This window comes from Drosophila subobscura, chromosome U (genome assembly GCF_008121235.1).
Source record: "Drosophila subobscura isolate 14011-0131.10 chromosome U, UCBerk_Dsub_1.0, whole genome shotgun sequence".
Classification (NCBI taxonomy): Eukaryota; Metazoa; Arthropoda; class Insecta; order Diptera; family Drosophilidae; genus Drosophila; species Drosophila subobscura.
This window is the reverse complement of record NC_048534.1, coordinates 24,351,960-24,361,879: the sequence shown is the minus strand read 5'-3', so window position 1 is coordinate 24,361,879 and position 9,920 is coordinate 24,351,960. Positions and strand designations below refer to the sequence as shown.

The window sequence follows — 9,920 nt, the reverse complement described above, 5'->3', positions numbered from 1 at the left end:
CTTTAGCATGAGGGGGGGTGAAGAGAAGAAGAGCATGGAATGTTTTAGAACAAAGCCGGCAGCGCAGCCGCCTATGCATATTTTGCTGTACTTACACCACGCGCTTTTACCCTCTCACCAACCCATGCATCTCTTTCCCATCCACAGGTGAACAATCAACAGCCGAAATGTTCGATCTTTGCTTTACTCATGAGGGGGGGTGAGGAGAAGAAGAGCATGGAATGTTCTTGAACAAAACTGGCAGCGCAGCCGCCTATGCATTTTTTGCTGTACCTATACCAAGCGCTTTAGTTCTCTCACCAACCACTCCATCTCACTCCCACCCACAGGTGACCAAACAACAGCCGAAATGTTCGATCTTTGCTTTACTCATGAGGGAGGGTGAGGAGAAGAACGGGCATGGAATATTCTAGAACAAAGCCGGCAGCGCAGCCGCCTATGCATATTTGGCTGTACCTACACGACGCGCTTTAACCCTCTCAACAACCCCTGCATCTCTTTCCCACCCACAAGTGACCAAACAACAGCCGAAATGTTCGATCTTTGCTTTACTCATGAGGGGGGGTGAGGAGAAGAAGAGCATGGAATGTTCTAGAACAAAACTGGCAGCGCAGCCGCCTATGCATTTTTTGCTGTACCTATACCAAGCGCTTTAGTTCTCTCACCAACCACTCCATCTCACTCCCACCCACAGGTGACCAAACAACAGCCGAAATGTTCGAGAAGAATGTTATAGAGCAAAGCCGACGGCAATGCACCAACACCCTCTCATCATCTTTCTCGCAAGCGCCCTTTTTTTACTACCTATTGCTGAATGAGAGGGAGAGGTGAAGGGGCAGTGATTTCTATGAGAGTCAATTCCCAATACGCAAGCAATTAGCAAAAGATGGTGAAGCTGTACATGACAAAAAGAACCGAAAGAGGAGATCGCGAGAGAGCAACGTCGAGAACAGCAGCGCAAGGTTTCTTACTAACGAGGTGTAGGCTTACGCTGTGGGAGACCACCCTGCGGTCAAGATGTCACCTTATAAGTCAACACCATGGCATGAAATGCGCTAAGCAGCCCACGCATCATCGCTGTGCTCGCTCTTTTAAATTTCAACCGGTGCCGGGTGCGGGTCGCTTTTCGTAGTCTCCGCGTTTATATCCGTATAAATCGGGAATTTCGGGAATTAAATAAAAAAATTAAAGTGAGTGCAGTTTTGTAGTGAAAGTGTAAGTAAAAGTGAAAGTGAAAGTGTAGTGTTTAGTGCAAAAAAAAGTGTGTGTTTAGTGTAAGAAAATGTGTGGGCTCAAAGGCGGCACCGGCGGCGGCGAATTGGAAAAATGGCGAAAATGGCAGCATGGCGTACATGGCGGCGGCGAATTGGCGAAAAGGCGAATATGGCAGCTTGGCGTACAATGAGTACATGGCAGCGGCGAATTAGTAAAAAGGCGAATGTGGCAGCTTGGCGTACAAAGAGTACATGGCGGCGGCGAATTGGCAAAAAGGCGAATATGGCGATATGGCGAAAATGGCAGCTTGGCGAAAAAGTGAAGTGATGTGTAGTGTTGTTGTAATTGACTAAAAATAAACAACAAAGTGTGTGTTTAATGTAAGAAAATGTGTTGGCGAAAATGGCGAAAAATGAAGCAGCTCGGCGAATAAGTGAAGTGTAGTGGTCTAATGTGTTGGCGAAAAAAGAGGCAAAATGGCATAAAATGGCAATATCTAAATAAGCATATTATATTGTGCGTAAAGTCTTTTTTTTAATGTGTAAAAGTCATTGCCTCAGTTCCAGCAAAGTGTGTGTAAAAATTTGGCGCTAAGTTTGTCCCTTTCCCACTCCAGCATAAAAAAAGCGCAGTGAAAGTGAAAAAGGAACGAGCGTTCCAAGTGAAGTGAGTGATAGGGTGAGGCATTTCAAATCTGCTGATCTGACTCTCTCTCATCTTGTGTGTTCACACGAACTTCCGTCCACTTATGCCTCACCTTAAATTAATCTCAACAAAATGTGCGCTCGTATTGGAAATTTCGTGCGTTTCGTTTTCGGTTTGCGCTTTCGGTGCGGGTTCCGTCGTCGAAGTCGCCGTGCGGTGTCTCTCTTCTCTTCTAACGGGACAATATCGGTAAGGGGAATTTTGTATTTCTGTGTTTCTTTCTGTTCATCCTCTTTCCTGTCATGATTCTAATAGAATGCACTCTCTTCGAATCGCAGAGCGAACTTTATGTGCGGCGTAGCAAAAGAGCAGCGCACAAGGAAAACTAACGGGACAATATCGGTAAGGGGAATTTGTATTTCTGTTTCTTTCTGTTCATTCTCTTTTCTGTCAGGTTTCTAATAGAATATACTCTTTTCGAATCGTCAGAGCGAATTTTATGTGCGGCGTAGCAAAAGAGCAGCACACAAGGAAAACTAACGGGACAATGTCGGTAAGGAGAATTGTGTTTTTCTGTGTTTCTTTACATATCATATGTATGCTCTTACCCTTTTATGTGTGACTAAATGTTAATAGAGCTTAAGAGAGGGTGTTTACAGCTTCTGCGCTAAAGCACGGCGCCCTCCATCATTTCTTTGTGGGAATTTATTGCACGCATTGTTTACGGTTATAGATTTGCATGCCATCCGTCTGTCAAAATGCGGTTCTTCCGTGCATGGTAGAGGGGGAGGGGGAATCCATTGAAATGTTTACACTTCAATTGGCATTTGGTTTGATAAATAAAAAATTAATTGCCCATTAATGCACCGAATGTGCAAATGAATGGTCTCTAAAAATATTTCCAAATCAAAGAGTAGGCAATGACTGGAATCCCTGTTTGAAGAGTATACAATTCTGCGACTCCATGGAGCTATCATTTCCTTCTGTTGATGCAATTCTAAGCGTAGACGCCACCGGATGTTGCATGCCAATTTTTGTTGAAGTATGTATTTGTTTTGTTTGCGGGAATTGTATGGTAGCAAAAGCTACGGCATCTATGGATGCTACGGGGCGTCGATGGTTGGGTGGGTGGGTACCCGCTTTCAGATAATTTATTTTGGCATCGAACTCGACGGTAGCTGCTGCTGTTTGTATTTATGGGATTTGCGTGTGAAATTTTCGGTTTGTTTTCTCGTTTCCAACAAAGAAAACATGGAAAATATATACGAAAGAGAGAGAGAAAAAATCACGAATAAATAAATAAATATAACGTTTGAGAGAGAATTTAAGGCGGAAAGGCGGTTCTGCCTCTCTCTGGCAAGGGTTTAAATTTTCCGTTTCTTTTCTCCCTTTTGTGTCTGTTTTCCTTTCAAGGTTACAATTTAGAGAGAATGTCTGACTGGATTACAAAACATTTTCCTAGCACAAAACGACACGTAATCGATGAGAGATTGTGAAATATGTGAGTTAAGGGGGAAAATCAGTCCGAAATGGTTTAGCGAAGGTGCAAAAAAAATGTAGGGTTTGAGAGGGTTAAAGGTGGGAAAACAAATGGAAGCCATTTCAAAGGAAAAGAATTTCAGTTTTAATTTAACTTAATTTCAAGAGAAACTCTTTCGGAGGGGACCGAGACCTACACTCGATTTATTTATAAATATTTCAACAAATTTTTGGACACCCCTCCGCAAGGGTAGAACGGAACCCCAAAGAACGTTTCACCTTTTAAGGATCCATCGTGCAATTTCCTTGCAGAATATTTTCCCCCACTGCTTGTCCCTCGCTTTTCCATTCAATTGCAAATCACGCAACATTGTAAACATTTGTAAAAACAGCTTAAGGGAGGGAGGACGGCGGGGCAGAAAACTTTTTCGAAGGAAAAATAAAAACGAAATAAAAGAAATTTTCTTTCTTTCTTTTTGCCAGTTGAATGATGAGACATCAATCACGGAAGCAGCGTCACAAAAATACTTGCAACGCGAATGTCAAATTCCACTCCTCCTCCCCCCATTGCCACGCCTTTTCTTAAAGTTTCGGTAGCATTTCTTGTGGATTTTTATTCGTGTTTTCCTTTGTTGTTGTTGTTGTTTTTATGTGGGATCGCTGGAACTGGAACCATTCACCTGCAACATTTTCTAATGACATCAAATGTGTGTTTCGTGTTGTTGTGCGTTTTGCGAGCATTAAGATTGATTAGTTTTTCCGCACTTGTGGGGGAAAGTTTTTCGCTCCTGTGAATGATGGAGTTTTTCTCTGTAATTTCCTTTCCCATCATTTACATAAATTTCTGTTCCTGCGTCTGTGTGTGTCGAGTGCTTGGTAAATAGTTGAATAATTTGTTTTTAATAACAAGAAAATAGTTGTTCCCTAAACGAGAACGTTTCATCATTCATCTCAAGAGATAATTGTTTGAACTCAAGAGGCGACAGTCACAAGCACAACTTAATGACTTTCGAGTGCGAGAGCAACATTTGTTGCCCGATTCTGTGTGTCTCTCTCTATCTCTATGTCTGCCTGTCTGTTGGTTAAATGTGTTACAAGCAATTTCCCCCACTAATGATGGCCAGGACGATATTTAATAAACAGCAGAGTCCCATTCCGAGTCCGGATACCCAAGCAGTTGTTGTACTCACATTTGTGGCACAGTTATTAAGTTGTGTGTTTTGTCTTCTAGTTGCCCATTAAGTAGGATTCGTGCTTTTGGGTTGAGCTTCCCTTATTTTTGGAGCACTTTCCTTTGGACACTTGTGAGGGAAAGATTTAATACAGAGAGTGTCCTGCCTGCCCCTCTCTTACAATGTAGCTTGGCTTCTAAAAGTTATTAGAGCTACAGCTGTGATTAAATAAATATAAAACAATTTGTAATAACTTTTCGAATTTGTATAACCCATTTATTTCAAGAGCTCTTTCCGAAATTCGATTAAATACTTTAAAACCTCTAATAAATTCCCAATAATTTCCTATAATTCGTATAAATTTGGTAAAATATTTGGCAGCTGTTGAGCCAATTATGCATAGTTTATAATTAACTCTAGTTATCTCGTATTATTGTCTGAATTAGGGGCTTGAAAAATAATTGTTTTTATGAACTCTTCATTGAATTCGATGGCCAAAATGCAATTTTATTTTGCCAAAAAAGCCAAATGCTTTCGCCACACTCTGTCCCAGATTTTCATTTAGTTTGGGAAATTCGAGTAAAGTTTTTCCCCACAAAAACATACAGAGAGCGAGGGAAAACTCTCGCTGTCTCTCTCACTTTATGAGTGCGAGTGTGGCACTAACGAAATTAATTAATAAATCGAATCTAATGCCCGAACAAATTGAATCATATCGATTGCATTTACAAGTGTGCAACACGCCATGTGTGCAACACTTGGGGGCAAGTACACGTTATACACACACACCCGCAAAAAATATACAGAAAATATGGCAGAACGTTTTTGAAAGAGTGAATCGATGGGGAGGTACCTTTTTTAGTGAAATATTAGCTCATAAAAGAAGTTCTATCATGAAAACTTTAGTTTTTATTTGACTTTCGAGGGGAAGAAGAGGATTTAAACATTTAGCTAAGTTATTTTCAACATTTGTTTTTATTATTTATGGTAAATTCCGATTGAAAGGAATTTTGTTGCATAAATACGGAGTTAAACTATTTTTGAGTACTAAAAGTCCCAATATTTACTCAACTTGCAATATACCCTCTGCAATCAATGCTCACTGCTCATAAAAAAGAATGAAAAATCGAGGGGAAAACGCTCATTTGAGCGTAAATGAGTTACAACAAAACAGCCAAAAACAATGGAAACACAAATACCCCGCGGTAGCAGGGAAAATTTATGTGTAGAGGGGGAAACCCCATCCATCCATCCCTTCAGTAAAATTAAAATTCGCGCGAAAACATTTTATGGTCAGACATAAAAAAGAGAGCGAAAAGCGAAAGAAAGAGGGAGCTGGAGCTGATGATGAAGCTGGGAGTAGAAAAGCTGGAAAATTTGCAACTATGGAGCGCAGCTAATTTGCCCATCGCTTTGGCGTCAAATCAAAGAAACATTTTCTTGTGTGTTTTTATTGCCACATTTTCCCTTCCGTCTCAGCTCCCACCCCTCATCCACAGGGAAAATCATTGCTCGAGCAGAATACGTGACGGACGGTGGTACGCTCTCTGGTGGCATACGAAATCAATTTCCTTTCCCTATCCCGATGCAAGTGTGTCTTTCTTTTGGCCATTCCCAAATCGATTTGAGTTTGGTTAACCTGCCAAAGTTGTCTTTTTTTTGTGTGTCGTGTTGAAAACTTTTTTGCCACGATTGAAACACAAATTTTAACCGGATTATCGTAGGTGTCGTAGCAGGAGGCAACAAGCAGGAGGCCCCGACAATTGTGTCCTCGACAGTCGCCAGCAGAGAAACTTTTTGGCGCTTCTGTTGTTTGGCTTCGTTTCCTGTGTTTCTGTGTCCCCGTGTCCCTTTACACGCTCAAATAAATCAAAAATATGTTTTATATATTTTGTTAGGGTATGCTTTAAAGGGTGTTATGATTTTTGGGAGATGTTTGTGGAGCAGAAATTAAAGGAGTTGAGGTACCTCTTTTCTTGTAGAAAAATCTGCCTTTAATAAGTTAACAATATGTGGAGATATTTCGTAATATTTCCCGAATAAATAAATATTAAAATTTCTTGTGGAGTTTCCAAAGATAGAGGAAAAGGAAAAGTGTCAGTGTATTAAAAGCTTCTGCAATTGAAATTCATGTATCTGCCATATTGTTCCATGTTTCCACTTGTTTTATTTGTTGCGGGATTTCATGGAGGTGGAAGCCAAGCCACTTGTGCGGCTTATTTGTTACCTAATCAAATTGAGAGCAAAATGAGAGAGATCCAAAGAGGAGAGGCAAAGCAGAAAGAGAGATACAGTAACAGAATTATTTATGTACATAGAATCAAATAATATTACGCATACGCCATTGTTGCTCTCGGTTTCCTGTTGACCAAAACTCATTTGTTTGGCTTTTACCAGCAACAGAAAAAAGGGTTTCTTTTTTTTTTCCTTTTGTTTGCTTTCTCATCCACCAACGTGCCACATGCCCCAGTGCACCGTACCCCTAGTTTGTGTTGTTTCTGTGTCCTGTTTTATTGGGGTATCTGTGTCAGGGCTGGACAACAATTAGGTGGCATGTGGTGAGGGCAGTGCCTCCCCTCTAGCTGCCTCGTGGCTACTGGGAAAATATCAACATGAATACAAAACGAGCAAATTAGCAGCATTTTCCTTCTTGGTCTGTCATCATCATCAGCCTCATCCAGCCGCCTCTCTCACAGCCTTGTCATTGTTTTCATTTGCCTTTTGGGGTTACAACTTAATTTTCCGTTCACTGAAAAAAGAAAAGCAAACCAAACCAGGACACACTAATAATAGATGATGAGAGCCGACTGACTTATAAGTTGTGCTCTGAGGCGGAGGTATTTTGGCATTGAGAAGAGGTTTGGCAGTCATTGGAATGTTACAAATGAATGCAAAATGACCTGTGATTTGCTAAGGAATATTTATAGATCATTTTTGGATTTTGTATATTTATTTATATTAAATCTTTTGTATTGTTTTATTGTTTATTGATTCCTTTTACTATTTTACATTTTGTAATTAGTCTGGGAATAATTATTCATACCCCCAAGACTATTCAAAATTTGACCCGGATTGAAGAAAATAAGTCTGACTTCCTCTCTCCCAGCGTGTCTTAGCAATGTGTAAGTGTATTCCCAATGTCTGTATATGACAAGAGTGGAGAGTTTATTCTATGCTTTGTGCCTTTCTTCTTCTGCTTGAATCATAATTTGTGATGCATTCTCCTTTAATCGACCTACTTGTTGGATTTTAGGAAACAGCAAGAGAAACAAAGAAAAGTATTGTGAAAAATCTGTGATTTGCCAAAGGGAAAACTCTTACAAAAATTCTGCCAAAAAAGGAGAACAAGGCCAAAGGTTTTTGGGTCACTTCTAAAAGTCTTTTGTCTACCTCCAAGGCTTTGCTACAATCAAACGCTCAGACATCGATGTAATTTCTTAGTTTTTTAATGGGCGGAATACACCTTTTGTTTTCATTATTCATTATTTATGAATGTCTATTCATTCAAGACATGAATGAATTTTTACCCTCATGAATGTTCAAATATACGACTACAACTAGTCGTCTTCTGACCTTTTGTGTGTCTCCTGCCAGACAGCAGATTGTTTTGTCTCTGTGTGTTTGTGTGCAATTGAGGGCTGGGCTTTTAGAATGCAATTAAAATGTTCAGGCCAACCCTCCCCATTCTGTCCTTCCGACTGGAAGCCAATGAACTTTGCAAATATTTTGGCAGAAACTGAATCGAAGCAAACCGAACTGAAAACTACTTCATAAAGCAGCAGAGGGGCAGCAGAGAGCCTCCTGTTGATGATTTATGGGAGTTTTCCTTCATGGGCTTTGGGGAAAAATTAAGTAAAAATCTTCACAGACGGAACGGAAAGAAATACACACCAGAAAATATGCAGCTGAAAAATTTCATAAACACATAAAACGGACGTGGAAAATGGGGTGAACGGGGGATTGGAAAGCGGCGGTTTACACTGAGAAAAATTAGCACGAGTCAGAGGAAAACGTTGTCGAATTCCGAGCCAAGCGCCAGGGGGTTATATTTACCCCAATTTTCTCAGCGTGCAGGTCTCAAAAGAAGGGCCAACAGCAATTGCATTTTGCACGTCTTCTAGTCGGTGGAAAATTATGAAAAGCCGCTTCCCCCATCCCCAGCCCAAGAGGGAGGGCCGCCTCCTTTGCTCTGGCTGTTTGTGAAAAATGACGAAGCACGGACAGTGACTGCAAAATGTATATCTATCTACTAAAAAGGCAGTGAGTTTTCTTCATGAATATCATCTGACGATGGTTGGAAAATTAGGGCGTGATGGGGCACAGGGGCGTAGGGGCGTGAGGCTAAAGGACAGTTGTGGAAGGCTTAAGTTAAAATGAGCCACGCGATGCGATGGAAGGCGAACAAGGGGCAGGCGGCAGAAGGAAAAGGCAGGATGGACAGACGGACGGACGGATGGAGGATTCCGTGGCTCGGGCCACGTTGTGGATAGAAGTCTGCGATGGAGTCTGGAGGCCATGCGGTCGGCATAATAAATAATGACCGGCATTCCTTTGTTGTAATTGAAAATGTTGGTCATTCCTAGGGGTAGAGTCCACGAGGCGCACGCCCCCTCCCAGTCCACGGGGCTGCCACGGAGCTCAGGCGCTGAGCTCTGCCTTAAAGCAAAAATGATTGCCATACTTTGGTGCAGTTTGGTCCAAAAGCAATGCAGTCCACTGGTGGTGGCTATGGGGGAGGTGCTTTTGTGGGCTGGGCAGTCCTTCACGTACTTTTTGAAAATTCAAAACAGGCGCCATCCGTGTTGGCATTAGCCAGGAAACTGAAACGATTCACCCTCTGCTGCTGCTCCCACTGCTGCTTCTGACGCTGATTGGTTGCTTAAATGATTGGGGGGTGGGGCAGCGGAGAGGTGGAGGCAAAGGCAGAGAAAATACTGGACTTGCCTCAGGATCATGCATAATTATGCAGGCAGCACGGCACGGCGGCTCTGTCGTCGCGCATTAAAAATGAGCACCCACGGGGGGCGGCAACACTTGTTCCAATGCCTGAAATTGATATTCGTTATGCTCTGTCCACAGGATGGGGGAACGTGGTGGGCATAGAGGGAGTAGATTGTACCCGTCTGATAGATTGCACTTCGATTGAAAATGTTTACTTCGTTTTGCGGTGTTTATTGATTGGTCATGGCCATGGCCCAAGGAATATTTTGATTGATTGATTAATGTGATTTTGGTTGAATATTGGAGCGCTGGATAATTAGTTAAAGGTCAACGCGGGGATGCAGATATGGATCTGATCTGAAAAGATTTAAATTTCCGTTTACGGAAATAAACATTAAAAAAATCTTCTTTCGTCCATTATTAATTTCAAAATAATTTCAATTTCATCAGCTCTCCTGCCTCTGGCTC

General features: G+C 41.6%; 1 long non-coding RNA gene across 1 annotated transcript; it reads left to right on the top strand.

Moving 5' to 3' along the window:
* Window positions 1-1,108: 1,108 nt before the first annotated feature.
* LOC117900748 lies at window positions 1,109-2,420 on the top strand. Its single transcript, XR_004649293.1, has 3 exons — window positions 1,109-2,109; window positions 2,176-2,262; window positions 2,315-2,420. It is a non-coding gene; the product is annotated as an uncharacterized LOC117900748 (long non-coding RNA).
* The last annotated feature ends 7,500 nt before the right edge of the window (window positions 2,421-9,920 follow it).